This window comes from Amblyomma americanum, chromosome 8 (assembly GCF_052857255.1).
Source record: "Amblyomma americanum isolate KBUSLIRL-KWMA chromosome 8, ASM5285725v1, whole genome shotgun sequence".
Classification (NCBI taxonomy): Eukaryota; Metazoa; Arthropoda; class Arachnida; order Ixodida; family Ixodidae; genus Amblyomma; species Amblyomma americanum.
Window position 1 is genome coordinate 43,366,177 of NC_135504.1, and position 20,014 is coordinate 43,386,190.

Sequence of the window (20,014 nt, forward strand, 5' to 3'; positions counted from 1 at the left end):
AATATAGAAAAGAAACTCATTACCCTTGGCCTCTTTATATTTTGGTAAGGCTTTAGATTCTCTTGATTATTGTAATCAAATTCATAAGCTCTCAGTCTATCGGATTCGTGGCAACCCTTTATCTTTAAATAAATCTTACTTAATATTCTCTACTGCCTATAGTCAGAGGGGTACCTTAGGAAAATGTACTAGGCCCTTTTCTATTTAAATTCTGTATTTATTTATTTTATTTATTTATTTATTTATTTAAAATGCCCTCAGGGCTTTACGGCATTATAGAGGGGAGTGGTTATAAAAAGTAACGAAACATGGAAATATGAACGCAATATTACAGAAGTTTGCTAGTTATGCAGTGTTAGCTGATGCATCGTGAAATAAACGATGATCATTAATTTGTGCCAGTGGTGCGGGAAGGTGATTCCAGTCGTCGGATTTCCGAAGTAAAAACGAATGAAAGTAGGTTTTCGTTCCGCACAATGATATTCCAACCTTGTGGGTTGATCCATCTGTGGTGACACGTACTGTGGGGGTTAAATATTTTCTTCGCACAGGTAAGAGTGGAGAAAACTTTTTTTTGAAAAAGGCGAAGACTACGTGCTCGACGACGGGACGCAAGAAATGGCGGACCGAGACTTGATTTCATGCTGGTTATGCTTGCGGTTCAGATGTAGTTAAAGAATGAATCAAGCAGCTGTAATTTGGACCATCTCAAGTGAGTGCATTAAGTTCCGGTGATAAGGATTCCATATTGATGCTGCATATTCGAGTTTAGGTAAAATTAGTGTTTTGTACAGTAAAAGCTTCAGAGATGAAGGTGCTTTACCAAAGTTGCGGCGAAGATATCCTAGTGTTTTGTTCGAGTTGTTAACGACATTTGTGACACGAGCAGTCCTGGTAAGGTCATTTTTAATGTGAACATCGAGGAATTTAAAAGAGTGTACACAGTCTAGAGACAAGCCGTTAAGGTGATAAGAGGGAAAGTTATTGGTTCCTCGAGACAGCTCACAACTAGTGACTAGGCAGCTCACAACTAGGCAGCTCACAACTAGTGACTTGCCGGCAGCGATGTAGACATGAGCTTCAAAAAAAAAGTACAAATCGGCTGCAATCTGCATGATGTATAAGGCATCAAATTTAATATTTTTCAAGGGAAGCAGGTGCTCTCTGTGCGGATCCGGACAAAAGTGATCAAACACTCCACAGGACTATCTACAAAATTGAGTCGCAGCACTTTTTGAATTGAGTAAACGTGCCATTTGCCCGCTGAACTTTCTTGTCTGACTTACTGAACAATTTACTTTGGTCCCTTCTTTGACTCAACGGCTGCCTTACTTGTTAAGACTGAAATATTTGGGCACATGATATGCAAATATTTAAGCAATCACGATATCCTTACCACACGCGTAAACATACTTCCCCGAACAAAAATAAAAATCCTGCTGATGACGCATGCCCACACTCTCTGTTTATTATCAACCACAGCAGGCCTAAGCTGTCCATTCATTGCACTTTCAGCTGCGCAAGCGCGGTTTGGCAGCAGGAGTTAATCTTGGCAAAAGCATGTAGTATAATTTACTGAGATATGCTACACTTATTAAAAAGTAAATGACCACCATGCATAGAGCCAGTCTCTTTATTATATCAAAAGCTTCCATAAGTGAACTTGAAGTACCACCATTTTTTTCCTCTGGCCTGTTGGAACCATGATCTCCACAAGCAGACAGCACTGTGTAAAGGAAAATGTACACAATGCATATATACTGGTTTGCAGTGACAGGCACGCTAGCCACAATAGAGATAGACATCTTCCAACGATATTGAGAAATTCAATTACCACTGCGGCAATATATTATCATGCATATATTTCAGTGTATCTGCTCATCTGTACATGTTCTCAACAGAAACATATTTCTCCTCATTCTACCGAACATATCATCACTTCCAGAGACAAAGGACAAATCATGAGAATGAAGAAAGAATACTAAGCTACATATACATCATCATCGTCATCATGAGTCAAGCTACATGACTTCCATCACAAAGAGATGCTTCTCATCTCTACTACCCCTGTCCTAAGCCAGCTGCAACCACCCTATTTCACACAAATTAGCTAATCTCACCCCACAAGTGACAGCCTACCACCCCTTCCGACTTTTATCTGCTCTTGAGGTCCATTCCTTCGTAATAAGGACCGTAGTTCACCTGATCTTATACATCACATGCGTTGACCAAGTCAATGTCCTTTAGTTGATTTCGGTTAGTATATCATTAAATCATTCTTTGCTCTTTTACAGAAGGCATTTATGGATGTTACCACGTGAGTGATGTATTTGAGAACATTATTCTCTATCGCTATAGACACCAGCAACCTCATTGCACCTGTCGAGGCGTGCAGCTCCTCGTATATAGATCACTTTCCATTCATAGTGTGCAGTTTGTTCCAAGATAGAAGCCCACACGTTGATGCAGGAAATGAAATGCCGGGCAGTCCTCACCGCTCTCGTCCCACTCTATTGTGACTTGGAAATTTCCGCCTTTCAGAACATAGAGAAGTATTTCGTTTACAAACTATAGAAAGAATTGGTATGCCCTCTTCAGTCCCTTTTCGCTCATCGGTCACCTCATGAGCGGTTCTGCAAAGCAACGAGGAATTGTAATAATAATAATTGGTTTTTGGGGAAAGGAAATGGCGCAGTATCTGTCTCATATATCTTTGGACACCTGAACCGTGCCGTAAGGGAAGGGTTAAAGGAGGGAGTGAAAGAAGAAAGGAAGAATAGGTTCCGTAGTGGAGGGCTCCGGAATAATTTCGACCACCTGGGGATCTTAAACGTGCACTGACATCGCACAGCACACGGGCGCCTTAGCGTTTTTCCTCCATAAAAACGCAGCCGCCGCGGTCGGGTTCGAACCCGGGAACTCCGGATCAGTAGTCGAGCGCCCTAACCACTGAGCCACCGCGGCGGGGCACGAGGAATTGTGGCGATTAGCTTTTTTGTTTTGGTCAAAGTGTCACCCGAGAAACCCTAGTGCATTCCATCGTTCTCAGGCTTCTTCAGCTTGCTTAGCAAGCACTTGGAGTAAAGTACACAATTTTCTCAAGATTAATCAGACATTAAATGCACCTCACTGACATGTTAACTCAAATCCTCTTGCACCGCGAGCCTGACAGTCAACTCTGCGATTTGGAGCTCCTTGGAAATGGCCCTCAGCGACTTTCTTGGGTAACCATTCAAGATGACTTTCAGCGAATGAAAAAAAATCACACGTCTGGCGAGATCTGACTTGTGACTGTGCTTTTTCCTTTTCCCCATAGATGCCATGTAACCATCACAGATCAGCTATTTCCACACATTGTAACAAAAAATCCTTCCCTGCGTTCGGAAAGGTGGAAATTTACAAGTCGCAATGGAGTGCGGCCCGGGCGACGGGGACTGAATGGTGTTTCATTTTCTACATCAACCTGCACGCTTCCATCTTGGAAGAAGCTGCGCAGTATGTGTAAGACGTCAGTAGATAAGCTGAACGCTTAGATAGATGTGTTGATGCTTCTGGTGCCAGTGGCGACAGGAAGGAGTGTTCTCAAAAAGCTAGCGCACGTGGTAGATTACCTTTTCGAATTGTACTCAGTCGCTATTCCGAATCTATACCATTCTGAACTACTGAATGTTTAACTCTGCTTTCATATTAATGTCGCCAATCAGTAGTGCTTGCTAGCTGCTTTTCTTAGCTTTGTTGACTACCGCTTTTGTGTGGAAACGTACTGTTTTATTACCATCGTTATGGTTTAATTTCTGTACCTAGATATAGACAACCTTCAACTGGCACGTCTTACTGCATCTTTGCACCTCTTAATAAATTCCTTGATATTCCAAACTACATACTTAATCATTACAATCCGGTTTTTATTTCTAGCGTCTTTCATGAGCCGTGAGAGCAGGATATGGGCTAGCTCTTCAACACTGTATATGTCGCGTATGTCCTAAGTTCGCTAGGACAATGGTCTGTCATTCTTACCCCCTCTGAACGGTGGCACATTTATGGATGCCACAAAAGCCCAGCTACATTGCATAGAAGCTAACCACTTGGCTATTTACACAACAGCCTTAGGAGAACATGTTCATACAATAAATGTATTCTTAGATTGGAAACAATTCAAATATTCCTCACAAGTCTGCATCCCGCGATGGAGGGGGGCACATACTGCTAATATTGCACTGCCTAGGCGGTGGACAGTCAAGCAATCTTCTATGACTTGTATTCTCATAGTTAAATGAAACTCTCAAAATCATTCATTAATTGTAATTCTTATCTGCCCAGTGTAACCCATTCTAGAAACAAATGTACACGATTCTTTTTCTAAACGCCTCGCAAACATGATAGGAAGTATAGGATTTCTGTAGTGTTTCCTCCGTCTGAAAAGTTAGCGCACTTGTGCTTTATCAAGTCCGCAAGTGGCGGCGATTGCACACAATGGCATGAAGTGCACACTGTTCCCAGCTACAGAAGTACAGTCTCTGGGTAATGCCCTAAGGCAGATGTTACACTGTACAGACAGGCAATATGTTAACAAACAGAGAAAGCAATGAACAGCAGTAACGGAACAGGTAGATGGGAGCTACTTGTCCGGCTAATCTCACTATTACCTATGCACCTACGGTCTGCAACCTATTTTCTGCTGTTTGAGGCAAGACACAACTAGCAGTTTGAAGACATGAAAGACACAGACACTTATTATTGAACATAGTTTAACAATTTCACTGAGCACGTAGCTGGCTGCAAATGTTTAAAGCGAAAAACCTTGCTCTTATTTTTGGGGGAGCCAGATTTCAAATATCACTTCAGCGTGTCGCAGCACTGCTTCAGTCTGATGACTAGAAAGAACAGTTACATGACAGCGTGCTTACCAGGAGAGGCCTGTCCCCAGTTCAGTAGAAATACGTTGATGCCTTGGTAGGAGATGCAACCCAGTAAATGCGCTAGGAAGGGGACCTGCAACGCAGATTATAAAGTGCTTTTGACGGATAGAATAAAAATGCGCTTCCAAAGCGCAACTTATACAGAACTCTGCAAAGTAAACACATTCTTGGGCGAGCATGATGGAAATGCAGCGCTCGCTGATGAGGACACAGAGAGGACACACACACAACTGCACTGTGTGTTGTCGGAGTCCTAGTCTGCAAGCGCTACAATTCCATTATGCTCGAAAAGTACCAACTAGTTTAGCAACGTACCCTAAATTCTTGGTGTGCAAGAGTAGCCTCGCTTGCTCTGCTTTCTTTATTCGCTGACAGGTGGGGGTGAACACCATAGTGTGTACACCTTGCTCTATTTCCATCTGCACTAAAGTTGCACATGACGTCGGCTATGTTCTGCAAGAGGTTAAGCACATTCTAGTCACCACATAAATTGCTGCACTGTGATCAAAATGCATTATTTAGGACAGTTTCGAGAAAGCTGCACCCCAATGTTTCAATTAACTCACTCTAAAACATCAAAATAAATAAACACATTTTCTTAATGACACTGCCTAATTGCCCTGGCCTTCCAAGAATTTTACCTCAAGCCAACAAATAGCCATAATCTTATTTCCAACCACTCACTAGCCGTGCTCTAAAAACATGAGGTGTGGTAGCGTACCTCATTGTGTAGTATTGCAAGATGACAGTACAAATGCCTTGAATGTATGCAAGTAGAAAACAACAAAATCACCTAATTATCGGCAGTTGCTGAAACTGCACAATAAACATGAACAGGTGATGGTTTACCGAAGCCCTTTCCTGAACGTCACGTACCAAGCGTAAAACTTTGGGTGATAAAATTTATATAATTGAAGCCAGTCTCGAGAGGCAACTGAGAAGAGACTAACCAATCCAGGGCAAGAATAAAGTACTATAAGATATCTGATAACATTTCTAGATGCAGATATTTCACATGACATTACTTAACTGGTTTATGGCTGCTTGTCCGAATTCTAGCGATGCTTTTAGCAGATTATCCGCCATCATAATAAAAACCACATAATTTCAAATTTGACATTGATGTTGCTTTCCAGAAATTTTTAAGAATGATGACAGCCCATTTTGAATGTGACCAAGGGATTGGTGCAAACGAGTATACAAATAAAATGTGACATTAAATTGCATGAAAAGAGGACGTTTACTGTGCATAAGTTATTCTGTTGCCTTTAGTACCGCGCACAAAACGGGAGGACGTGCCAAAGCCTCAAAAGCACAAATAAACATGCAGTTTACGCTCACAAACTGCTTATCTTCCCATTGGATATAATTATGCCCTTGTTTGCACCATGCTGCTTTTGAGCCATGTTTTGGAGCTAGTTCGAAGAAATTATTTACCGGTTCCTCTCGCCGTAAATGTACAAGTAAAGCTTCCATGCACTGTTAAGAATGTGTATATTGTCGCCACCTGCCACTAACCCGAATTTAAGCATCAATATGCGGTAATACACAGCACGTCTGATTAATAATATAAGCACAGTTTATTGAACATAGGCATTTTTGCTAAGACTCTTTCTTTTCTACTACTATCAGAATTGAGTTACCACTATCTTGTGCATGTGACAGGACATTTATATTTCAGTAAACACAGAGTAAGCACTTCTTTTACTTGCAATTCAAAAAAAGACTACCAACATCCCCGTAAAAATGAACTCGCGCTAAGCTCTTTTGCGTAGGGAATATATTCCATATATTCCATATACTCCATAACTACATTCCAAGTAGTACCGATCATTTCTTTACATCACACTGGTTTTAGCAGCACACTCTATGAAAAGTATATTCGTGCAGTGAAATAGTTCTTGGTCCTTTTCTTCCATTGCTACTATGAGATAAGTACACTTTGTAAGAAGAGCTGTTAAGTTGTAATAATGCTCCTTTTCAGCCTATTTCAGTTCCGAAGTTGTACGCTACCTACCATGTGTTGAATGACAACGTTTTTCTTAGTATGCTCGAGACATAGTCATGAGTTGTTGGGACAATTAAAACTGTTATGAGATTAGAAAAATTAGAAAAATCGCTTTTGAAGACCATAGAGCAAAAAAAAGAGTTAAAAATTCTTCGCTCTTTTTGACAATATTCGGTGTCTATGCCTTGCATGTTTTCATCGAAGAAAAAAAAGGAAAAAATTGTTATCATGCACACAATACTATCCTTAAAAACATACTTGCAAACTCAGAAAGGCACAATGTGGTGCCTAGTGCCAAAAAGTGGTGCCTGGCACTTGGGAAGAAACCTGACCCGTATGACTAGAATTTCCTAAACCACACAAAAAATCCGGAAAAGGGGGCATGCCCTTCCATATATACATTTCTCTTACACAACCCACATTTTAAGTTTAATGCCGGCGCAAATAGCTCCTATTTATTACTGCTACAAATACTTTGCTGTGCCTTCAAGCGCCACTTCTATCTATTTGTTACAGCTTATTGCAGTACTGCAAGACCATTGAGCTGCCCAATCTCATTTGTTTGCTACCAGTGCAGCAATGGCTTAATTTGAATGAAACTACAAGCTAATCAAACAAAGGTGAGCCGCAGCATATTTCGTCGGTTAAGATCCCTGTCGCCAGTTAGGCGCGAACTTCACTAAGACATGTAGGCTGTATACAACGAAAGATCGTGAGACACCACACAGAGGAGTGCGCGACAAACGGTTGTTCACAATTTTGGCATGATAATAGTCTGTAAAACGGGCGCCACTTTGAGGTCAGCCAGTGGAGGTATATATTGTCATGTAATGGTGACGGCAGTCGGGCACTGAATCATAGAGTGGAAACTTCTAAAAATCAAACTTTTTATTACGCTGACCAGCGCCCACAACGGGCTGTATGACTCGGCAGCGGTGAAAGCAGCAAGCGCGCTTGGCGGTCATTAAACAGAATGCTTGCAGTTCTTGGCTGCGCTGAGCTTAAAGCTGGCAAGGAACCATCGAGATAAGGAACCAAAAGAAAATACAACAATCCAGAGAAATGTGGGAATAGTGGTTCCTGGCTATGGTCAATTGAGATAAGTCTTGTCGCATATCGCGTCACAACTAAAACGATAAAGCAGCCTGCCGGGGCTTTAAGCGCGCAAGAACGAAGTAGAAAGTTGTGCGGCAGCATAGGCGAACGACATGTAGTACATGATTGCCAGAAATAGCGGTGCTCGGCTTGCTGTGTTCGTTGTATGGGCGCTTGATCACTCAACCGTATTTTTTGCCATCACTTGGATTTTGTGCACCATCTGCGAGTACAGAGACGCCGCCAGCGTTTCTCGTAATTGGACTTGTAACGCTTTCGTATTAACACACGTACGCTAACTGGAAAGAAGCTTTTAGTCGGCTCTCCTATTTTAACGACATGGTGTTGTTCAACGGCAAACTGAAGCCTTTATGTCGCTTTCCATTCCTCGAATACAACGGAAAATAAAGGAGGCTAGACGAGGACCAGAATTCCCAATCTTATTTGCGGTCTAAACCCTATTGACGCATAACTGGATAAGTAGGCAGTCACTAGGACAGGGGACTGAGACAGGCAGAGAGGCAGAAAAACTTTATTCAAACTGAAATGTTTGTACACTGCGGCACGTCTTTCACTCTGCTTTCGCTCCCACCTTCCCCTATTTCCTCTCAGCGTAGCTGAGGTGTCCTCCGAGGAGTGAGAGTTACGGTACCTTTCACTTTCTCAAAAATTATTTTCATACCCGAAGCGATTGCTGAGTGTTCGGGCCGCTGGTCTACTGAGCCGGAATTGCCGGCTTCGAACCCGGCCACGGCGGCCGCGTTTCTATGCAGGCGAAACGCTAAGGTACCTGCGTGTTTTGCGATGCGTGCGGGGCATGTTGTGCACGTTAGATCTCCGGGTGGTACAAATTATTCCGGGGACCACTATACGACCCTTCTTTCGCTCTTTTTTCGCCTCCACCTTTCTCCCTTGCCTCACTGCGCGGGGAGGGTGCACACCGAAATGAAGAACAATTACTGCACCAATTCTTTGATGAAAAACCAATTTCATTCTCAGGCTTCCATCCTTTCCAAAGTTTAGCGCCTGACATTGCATGAGGCAATGCTGACTCCGCCATTCTAACCACTGCGTTTGTTTCTTTGGCCGAGCTATTACAGCTTTCGTTTAATTAAAGTTACGCCACTACTGACCCTGGTAAACAACGAAGAGCTCGTATTCTGAGGTAAGGTGAACTTTCATACCTGAGCCCGATTGGATAAAATAAGTGTACTGTATATTCGGGCCGTGTTCGAACCAAAGATCTCTGGCTCTGCTTAGCTCCATGTCTTGTCTTATTCTCGTTCCGAATAGTGCTTCGGCTTAAAGGAAAGAAAAGGTGCATAGCTTCCGCACTTTGTAGTTGCACACCATCGCCATCTCAAAGCCGAATTGCGGTGTCCACGGATAAAGTGAACCGGTTACGGGCTCTCTTGTCCTCAAATGTATCGGAGGTTCTAGAATGAGAATAACACTAAACCGGGAAAAGTATGCCTTACTTACTTCGTGCAAGCGGGCACTTACAAAACTCTGCTTAAACGCTTGAAAGCTATTACCAAGCGCCACACGAGAAATGATGAGGACAAGATTCCTGTCGACTATGTAGTCATCACCATCTGGTTTTTATGGGTTGTACAGGCGTATACGCACTAACCAAGTTTTTACATCAGGCATCAAATTATCTACGCTCAATGCGCAAAACGTAGGAAGTGGTGGCGCTGAACAATTAGTGGTGCAGCAGTATTAGGGATTATTTAGACTACAAATGAACTCCTGTGTTTTCTGACTAAATATTGAGGGAATTGCAGCTACATGCACTCATCTGACCTTTCTTTGAGAGTTGATGGTTTTGAAGGTCATTGTGACACGTTTGAAAAGGACGCAGAATGAAAAACAATCAGAAATCGTCCAGAGTTTGAGAGAATTAAAAATGGCAGCTCTCATGGCTGCCGGTCGTTGCCACTAAGGCACTTGACAGGGCGGAAGAAAAATTGTTTCTGTGATTGAAGTGCACCCTTTGATATTATGTCGCTGAGCTTTCTCCTAGTAGCACTGATGACGCTAAAGCTGAAACGTACGAACCTGAGTTTCTGAACTCGTTTTTGATGGCAGCAAAAAGTATAGAAATATTACTTTTCTCGGCGATGTGATGTTTTCTGGTCAAACTCATTGCCAACCTGTGTGTATTGGAGATTACCGGAACCAACTGAGGCTTTAAGTTCGGAATGATTAGAAAAGAATGAAGTGAGTCACCAGTAAACAAATTCGTTGTTGCGCGGCAGTTTGGTAATTTCATCGACGTGTTTATGATAGTCAACCGCAAAACAAATAATAAGGCAAGTGAAATGCAATAACTCTGCGTATATTCGCACATTTTTCAAGTGGTATGAGGAAGTACGAGTAGTCTAAGGAAATGCAGTAGGAAAGAAGACAGCGGAGGAGGAAAAGCATGAATTCCTAATCTGCAGAATGTACAGCATTCCCAAATCAAGAAGATCGAAGAATAAACACACTACGCTGCGTGCGCTAAAGCCATTCGGCGAATTTCTCATCGCATGAAGTTCTGGCTACATACATGACTATCAGCCAACCAATTAGAGAATGCCATAGGGCCAGTATTGGTCACTTTTGAGACCCTGTCTTGTGCGCTAAAAAAAACCGAAGCACCTTGCGCATCATTGTCTCGAATGCGCACGCTTACCTCTTTCTCTGTGTATGCCTGCCTGTGAAATTGAGTTCTTCTACGCAGAGAGTTTAATGCTTATTCACCTAAGAGCGTGGCAACAACTGCAGGAGTTTTTATTACTTCCTTCACAAAAATAAAAAAAAATATTTTCTGAAGAACAACTTTATGCTGATTCATTGGGTATCTTGGTGTACGTGACAATTTGTAGTTCAAAACTTTGAAGCGCACTTCTCTTTTACAGCAGCGGCTATTCGTGGACTGCTGGTTATTTAACGTCATCTCAAGGCACGCACTCTCTAATACGAGCCCCACGCGGTGCACGAAGTGGTGCTGGCGGTTAGTAGATAAAATGTAAATGATCACGTTTTCGCTTGCGACAGCGAGGTAAGCTATCTGTAACAATAGCAGACAGTGAATGCCTGTGACTCCAAAGCTACCAGATGAAGAAATTAGCGAAAACAATCGTGGCCTCCGGAGTTTTAGCGTCATTTCACCACGAGCCCTCTGTACCTTACGGGGTCAGTTGGAAATCGAGTTACATTGATGCTGCATGTTCAGTGAAACCTACAGTAAAGCCTGGACCCGTTTTCTTCGCCTCGCTGCTTGCTGAAACTTCACTGCGGGACGGCGATTAAAGGTGCTTCTCCTACAAGCATTCTGCACGGTTCTGGAGTTCCCGCAACTAGATGAGTATAGCTTTCAGCGTTACCTTTATCCCAGCTGCGCTAGCCCCTTTCCTGCTATGTGCCGCTTGCTTGGTAGCTTAAAACGCTAATCTGACACCCGCGTCGTGACCACGTGTGTGGTCGTGCGGCGTTCCCAGGAAAAAGAACCAGTCAAACTCGGAAGTTTTTATCCGGGATGTGTATAATCGCTTCCATCCTAACAACGCTCATCGCACGCTAACCATCGCCCGCGTACAGTCCTAGATCACGCGCAGATCTCTATGAGGGCCGTGAGCCCCGTAGCTTTTCTCAACAAACTGTCAGAAGTTGCATTTGAGTAAATTTTATTGTTGACGCAGCCGCGTTTGTGTATTGCGATATATATTTTAAGGGCCAGTTGAACTGTGCTAATACAGTTTTGAACTGCTTGCGAAATTCGCTCATTGCGGCGCCGTAAAATAGCGAGATAATAATATTTGTTTTTCTTTGTCTATGAAAACAAATTAGGCTGTACATTCTGCTTTACCCCGAGCCCGTGTTATTTAACGATGTGGAGTTTGTCTATATAAATTAGAAATTTCTTTAGCGTTTAAACCGTCTGTTGAGCTGTGCGTTGCCAGTACTAACAACTGCCTGCAACGGCCGTTGTGAGTTTATGGTGCGTGCGGTCAATTTTGATCCGAACAAAATTGTTAGCTTAGTAAGAGCCTATTTCGAGTTTCAGAAAGCACATAAATTAAGAAAAGGCTTAACACTAGGCGGGGTCGGCTGCGGCGTTTGCCTAGTGCTCTCAGTCTGGGTAGGCTCACTGCTTTGCTTTGCTTCGTCGTCGGCTCGTTTGGCGACGATATAAACTCGATAATAGTATTAGTTGATGATGACGACATGCAATGCACAATGTGGTAAACTTGTCGACATTTATTGTAACCAAGAGCGGTCCTTTTCTGTTCGACGCTCTGTACGTTTGTGGCTTTGGCTTTCCACAGACGGCAGCGTTCGGAAAAAGATGCACGGTGTCGCCAGTATCCCCGACTCTGTCGCAACGCGGCAGCCGTATGGTGTCGCCACTAGCGGCTTCAACTGTGGCGCGTGCCTCTGCGTCGGCGGCGTGATGCAGCTCGTTGGGGTAATCTGAAGGTATTTTCAAGAATGGTCGTTCAAGGCATCTTGCATCGTCTGTTTTTGACCCTGCGCCCAACCTGTTGGCGACAGCTAAGGCAAGCTATGAAGGCAAGCGTAGCAGGGGGCGGCAGGAGATTAGGTGGGCGGATGAGATTAAGAAGTTCGCAGGCATAGGGTGGGCCCAGCTGACAAAGGAAAGGGTTAATTAAAGAGGCATGGGAGAGGCCTTTGTCCGGCAGTGGGTGTAGACAGGCTGGTGATGATGATGACGATGAGGCGCACACCGCTTCATGTGATGGCAACCTGATCGTGGGCGGCCTTGCATTTCAGCCACCTACTGCTCAGAATGAACTCGAGAGAATGCCCTTCTCTCTTTCTTGTTTAATCCAACACAATTCATTCTTATCTAGCGAGTAGCGCAAAAGCCATATGTTTTCCTCGTTTTGGGGAGCTTTAAAAAAGTACAAGTCAGTTTAGGCATGCTTCCTGGTGGCGATTAAAGAACTCAACTGAATCCACATGCATTTCGATGGTCGTAAAGCAGTTAATATCACTTAGTAGCATTTAAAAACTGCTATCGCCATAAGTGAGGACACCTTTCGGCAAAGAGCGGCGCCAAATTTTAGCTGTATTTTGGATCTTTTCTTTCCAGATTTCCAAATTTCAGCTGTACTTTGGATGGAGATGACAGATATTCCCTGCTCACAGAAACATATTATTCACAGAAAATGCATTCTAAGTTAATATAGAACCCAACAAAAGAAGTGAACTTATTTTAAAAAATTGTAGGCAGAATTAACGCTTTCCATCCAAAGCGGGCCTGGGGGTTGTGTTGGAGCTAATGTAGAGTCGGGGACAAAAATTTCTAGACCACGTGTTCCTCAAACGAAGCCGACAACTCTGCTTTTAGGCCGCGGCTGGAGAGCACACTTGTAGAGATGACAGAACAAAATTTGGCTATCACCTCAACAAGCGTGGACCAAATGAGAAACATTTGGTCCAGAGACTTTTCTCCCCGACGGTACTCGCGTGTTTGGCCCTACTTGTCGGCAATTGCTCCGCCTGCGTCACTGATTTGAATGATCACATCTCTACCACGCTGTCGGAAGACCCGTCGACACTTTTCACTTTCCGGAATTTTGCATCTGGATACCGAACTTCGGGTTTGCAGAGAGAACCTGAGCTCTCATTGCCCTTAATGAGAAACGCATGGGAAGGCATGTTCCAGTACATTGGACTGACGTCAGGCGGTATACCTGTCATGGACCAGAATCCTTTCCCAAAGACGCCCTTCTTTTAGCACTGTTGTCTGACGCATTACCTTTCGCAGGCATGGTTGATTGCTGGAAATATGCAGTGACATGCACGAAGGCCTTTTGACTTCGTTTGTTCTTTAGACGGTTGAGAGGTTAGCAATTAAGTATTGTTCTCCTATAGCGGTTCCCAGATATGATACTACCTAGGAAACAATGTGAGACCTTTTTTTTCAAGATGTTGACGTCTTGAAGCCTGATTATATTTCTTTAGACGTCATACACATCAGAGTAAAAGGCGAGAGGCCAACAACCGCGTGACATAAGGCAGAATTGACAGCGTTCCGAGAATAAGGCCTGAACATATCCAGAGCTTCTCGCAAGTTTTTAAAGCGAAAAATATATTAGCGTGCATTTTAGCAACAACAAGGATCCCCGGTCACCCTTACAACCTTTCTACCCTTTTTTCTGTTCAACATTTCGAGGAACAAATCGAGAAACACGGTGAACAAAAGAAAACTACTGGAGTTGAAAGTAGGCATAAAATTTCACGTAAAAATAAATGGACGAGTGCAGTTGGCTCCTACTCTTTCTATGTTAGCCCGCCAATCAAGTTGTGTGACATTTGATAACATGCTGGCGGAATTAATGGCTCTTGCGCACCCTTAGAAGTAGCTGTAAGGCCTTCGGTGCTCTTTCGAGCATTGCGAATGCAAACAAAGCAAATTGTTCCTAAGAATTATGCTGAACGTTTGCATCAAATTCGGAAGGTCCCTCACTGCTCTGGATCAAAGCTTCTGATAAAAAAAATACATGAATATTTTACCATCCTTGGGGAATCAGGACAGACGGAAAAGGAGCATGCGATGCATATGGTGCGAAGTGAACGCTAGTTTCGGAGGCAAGGAAATCCCTCCTTCTGTTGACTTTGCGCTGAACAATGTCGCAATAAAGGTAATCCCTTTGACAGAATGTTGACTTTGCGCTGAACAACGTCGCTATAAAGGCAATCCTTTTGACAGAATGTTGACTTAGCGCTGAACAACGTCGCTATAAAGGTAGTCCCTTTGACAGAATAACAAATGACCAGCCGCGATATCATAAGCAATACGAGCACTAATGTCTCCACTGGAACACACGTGTAAGCCAAGACATGGCATGACCTCTGATGTCATTTACAAGTTTTACCAAAAAAGACGCACAAGTATTTTATAAGCAAATATTCTCAAACGGTCGCACCGCTCCTGTTACCTATGTTGAAAGCTACATCGCAAAGAGGTAATCTCAAAATTGTGTACTTCGATTTTATCGCGTGTTGACGTTGCCCTAGTGTCGATCCTATTAGAAATCTCATAGAAACAAGGTTTTTTAATATCGTTCACTTCATTTTAGCTGTATTTGCTATATAGTGTTAATGAAACCTCACATGGTGCCACTTATCATCAGCTGGAGCATTATTGAAAAAAAGGCAAAATATTTCTTCATAACTCTTTTCCTCGCTGTTCCCGCATTACATAGCTGCGTATGCCGGCTAAGGTGGCCATACAATTATTTCACCCATGACTATCTTACCTATCCTAGGAGTGCTTAATTCAGTTCGGACTGACGACAAATTTCTAACCCACACCTTGCGAACTTACTATTATAGCTTGCCATAGGTACCTTGAAGTGCTCTAAGATGTAAATAACTGCAGTTGCTACCAAAACATGTGCTGAGTCTCTTTCAGAGCGAACTTTCTTGAGACGACATTATTCGCGACAAACCGCTGACACGCAGCGTAATTAGACATTTCAAGTTTAGTAAATTCCTAACGTCAGAGCAAAGCTGAACCGGTGTGAGTTTATTGATTTGACGGTAGTAATCGCCTAGTTTTTTTCTATATTCCCTGTGATGTTCCGCTCAGGTAAAGAATCTAGGAACATTGATGAGAAATTACCATTTCTTTAGCTGCGTCAGCCACAAAAGAATGCCAGAATCAGCACCATGCTGTTCCCTTCAATAAAAATACTAATGTTGCTGGCTGCTTACCGAATGATCAATATCACATAAAAATGCGATGTGTTCTAAAACTCTTAACCTGAGAAACGGAACTGGAATGGAAGAGAACAGCACCGTAACTAAGACAGCACTCATTGAATGAGAAGAAAGGCAGCACTTGTGTTAGCGACACTTTTGTAGCTATCCGAAGCAGTTAAATTACATTTCTCGAAATCTTCCATTTTACAGCCTCGTGAAGTAACCGTCGATTACTGTTATTAGGTTTGCGAGGCCGGAATCAAAAGAAAATGAAACAGAGATAAGCGTTGACTGTTTTTCCGTTTAGTATTTCTGCTTTCAGCGGTTTCGTCATACTATCTGAGTGTTTTCTGCCTTACTCTGCTGAATCGCAATTTCCTGGTATTGAATTCTAGCCCCGGCATCGCCATGTTGTTCGAGGCGTAAGACAATACTACACGATTAATTGCGCGATAAACAATATCGGGTGTTGACTTGAATCTGGAGCCGTCTTCTATGGTACATTTTTTTCCAACTTTCCTCAACTGCAACGATTACAACCTTTCGTTGTCTCATTATCGGTTGCGTTATTTCCTCCACCCTAGTAATTTGAAGCGGCACACGAGTGACTATGATATTGATGCCATGGTTTATGCACTGCTCTTGAGCTGTGCACACGTGAGCGGTGCCACTAACGTCGTGCCAACCTCAGGCAGGTTCCGAATATTCTGTTAATAGCACACCTAATACAGTTGAGGGATGGCCACCTCCAACCTCCTTTGCGTCTCTCCTAGTCACGAATATTGCAGGGAAGAAACAAAGTGAGTACAAATACAAAGATGCTTCCTCCTGGCACCTTCGCTCAGTTTGTTTTGAAAGCTACGGCAACACGGAATGTACGGCTATGTGCATGGTTTCGTCACGTGACCACATCCTCGCGGCGCGGCATCATGTTCGGGGTGCCAGTGTGTGGGGTCTCTTTCGAAATCCCCCATACCTCCTCTTTCTGGTTATGCTCGGTTGGAAGGGCGCTTCATGACTAGAATAAAAACAAGCGGGACGACAAGCGCGCCTTGAACAGGACTATTAAAATAGATAACTAGCGCGGCCAATTAAGATCAAGAAGACTCATTTTATACAGTGGGTTGGAGGACATACAGTAAATATTTTATAAATATTTTAGAAGCTGACAATAATATGAAAATATACCTTACGAAACTGCAAGAGAACTTTCCTGTCCGAGAAACACGACATACAGAAAAATGGTACATCCGTAGAACGCGTGCACATATTACAGTTTTTTTTTTATAATTTGCCTGTTTTCTTGAATAGACTGCAACGAATGTTTGAACCCGCTCACCAATCTAACACCAATCTATTAAGTTTTTTGTCGTGAGAACTCATTCCTCTAACCAAGGTTCCCCTTTAGTAGTTTGTGATACAGAGCATGCTACGTGCAAAAGAGTAGAATTTTTTCATCGCATTGTATAGAGCGTATTGATGTGGTTACGTTTTGTATAAGGCCACTGCGCCAATTGATTTCGCTTCATTACTACATTTTTTTAGGTGCCAGGGTTCTCTTCAAGAAGTTGAATATAGCTTTTAGCCCTGGTTTTCTTCTTTATAAAATAAAGAAAATAAACTGCAACTGAAGCTGAGGAGCGGCTAGTGCAATAAATTTATTTGATGACGTTATCATTATCTGCACCAAAGACGTTGAATATAAAAGAAGCTCAAATGGGCGAAATCATGCAATGCCAAAAGCGCAAAAGTTAACTATAAAGGACCAACCATCTAAAATGCCAAGAGGACATACACATGCGTCGTACTGATAAAAAAGAAAAAAAGGACAGGAGGCTAGGCGAGTTTCAGACTGCTCTTTAATAACCATAAGGCTCACATTCCAAGTGTACCGAATCTGCTGTTATTTAAGAATGTATATTTTTCAGGCCACTCATTTAATATATTTAAAATCATCTTGGAATCTGGGTTTTGATTACATGTCGACCGAGAAGTCGGAGAATGATTTCTGATTCCCAAGTTTAAAGACGTCTCGTCAAGTATAAACCAAAGTGTAGGTAAGCTAATACGCTTGCTTTAATCACCCAATTTTCCTCAACAACTTCTCAAGAACAACGAGGACATGATTGGTATTTTTATTCCGCTTATAAAACGAGTTGTGTGTGAGCACACAATATGCTTGCCTTGTGACTGCATGCCACCTGCATAACTGCTCTCCATCATTGCCCTTTCTTGTGGATTTAATCATTTTATTGGATGTGCACAGACCGGAGGCTACACATTACCATCCAGAATGTAATCTCGTCTCGTGATCTTTTTCTTTTATTTTCTTCTTTGCACGCCATCGTCTTCGCACGCGTGTGCTCAACATAATGCTTTACTGACTCATGCTCGCGTCCGTCCGTCCGTCCGTCTGTCCGTCCGTTACGCTCTTCAACTCGATAAGAAAGAAAATTTTGTGCACAATGGGAATCGAACCACCATCCTTCCGTTTTGCAGCTTCAAAGCATCTTTCAAAGATTACGATAAACCAGTTGACTAAGTCAGTCGAAACCTCAGCTGTAATGCAGGTGTAAGAAACCAGGTTCATAAGAGGAATCTCTTAAATTACGGAATGATAACTATAGCGGCTCTGCCGCATTATATGCATCGATACATTAAGAGGTAATAAAATTCCAATAAATAACGGTTTTTCTCGCGGGGAAACGATATCAAGGACTTCTTATTCCGTGTTCACAGGACGTATTCAGACATCTAGATTGTGAAAAGCTGGAGATAAAGGTAATGAATAATACCTTAGTATTTTGCGTTTCCTTGATGGTATTTCTTTGCTATGTAATGCAGGCGTTGATTGCAAAGCTTCATCGAGGACCTTGGTCGGCAAAGCAGAGCTGTCTGAAAATAATATGTAAAAAATCATTTTACTTCAGAACAGTCTGATGCGGCAAGAGAATTTTACAATTGGCAATGAACCGTAAAATGTCGCGGGAGAATACATCCACTTATGCCAGATAGTGGCCAAAGATTCGTACAATAGGAGGGAACTAACTAAGAGAATAAAATTCGAATAGATTGTAATGCGTACGTACTGTCATATGTTTAATGGGAATACAAGAGTACTCCTCAAGAAGAAAGTTTACAAAAAGCACTCTCTTACATGTTATCACATATGAACATGATAGGTGTAACATTAAGAGAGGACGAAAGCAAGTGCGACAAAAAGATGCAAGGGTTGACATATTTGTCAAAATCAACAAATAATGAGCGCAGGCATGGCGCGTAACGCGAAGCCAACATAACCGGCTGTAGTTAAGTCTAACAGACTGGATTCCTACAGAGGGTAAACATGACGGGGGTGCCAAAAAGTGAGGCGGCCCGATGGCCTTAGGAAGTCACCACAGCAAATAGGGGAAGAGGGTAGTTTGAGGGTTATTGGAGAGTCTCTTGTCCGGAAGTGGTCGTGGTTAGGTAGGTGATGATGTTGATTTGAAATGGACTGTGCTGGTGAAGAGCGGGCCTTTTTGACAACAGCCATTCCAGCCTAATGTGTGACTGATGAGAAGGGAGACATAATGAAGTGTGATTTTATCGGAGGGGACTGGGGGAGGGGGTACGCGAAAGAATTTGTAAAAGGCACTCAGTCCGTAGATTTTGTCCCGTATCTCAATAGGAGGCAGTTAAGCTTATATTTCAAGGGCAGTAACTTCAAGTAATATGAAATAATAATAGAATTCAGAATTTTGCAGTGATTAGGTTTTTTTAGTTAAATAAAATTATGGGTGTGCATACTGCACAAGAATATATAAGTTTTCGAAGAACTCATGGTAATATTGCGAACGAGCGAACAGAAGACTATTTGGCAAATAGAGCCATAAGTACGAATGCATTCCAGCCCATTCGTCACTAATGGCTGCAATATACGCTCATGAAGAAATATCATGTGATATGTTAGTTTCAAGGATCTTACATGTTTATGGGAGACTAGTAAGTATGAACACAATGTATAGATTCACAGGGGTAATAATTTCGACGATGAAAGCTAATAAGGGAAGTTTTTATGTACTCAGCTAAAAATTACGTTGTACGAAAACCTAATGTTAAAAAGGTAAGGCTCTTGAGTACGCGCATCGACGTTATTTTTAATTGGGTGATGAATACCGCAATCGGCAGCAATTAGGCGAATGGCAAAGGAAATGATTGATGCCATGGCATTTTTATATAATAAAACGTAGCGGATCATGCCATTATAGAGGACGGAGTTGAACAAGAA

General features: G+C 42.6%; 1 long non-coding RNA gene across 1 annotated transcript; it reads right to left on the minus strand.

The window, feature by feature from the left end:
• Window positions 1–1,670: 1,670 nt before the first annotated feature.
• Window positions 1,671–18,631, minus strand: LOC144100265 (uncharacterized). The gene is made up of 3 exons (XR_013307577.1): window positions 18,540–18,631; window positions 4,908–4,992; window positions 1,671–1,726 (listed from the first exon to the last, which is right to left on the minus strand). It is a non-coding gene; the product is annotated as an uncharacterized LOC144100265 (long non-coding RNA).
• Between the last annotated feature and the right edge of the window lie 1,383 nt (window positions 18,632–20,014).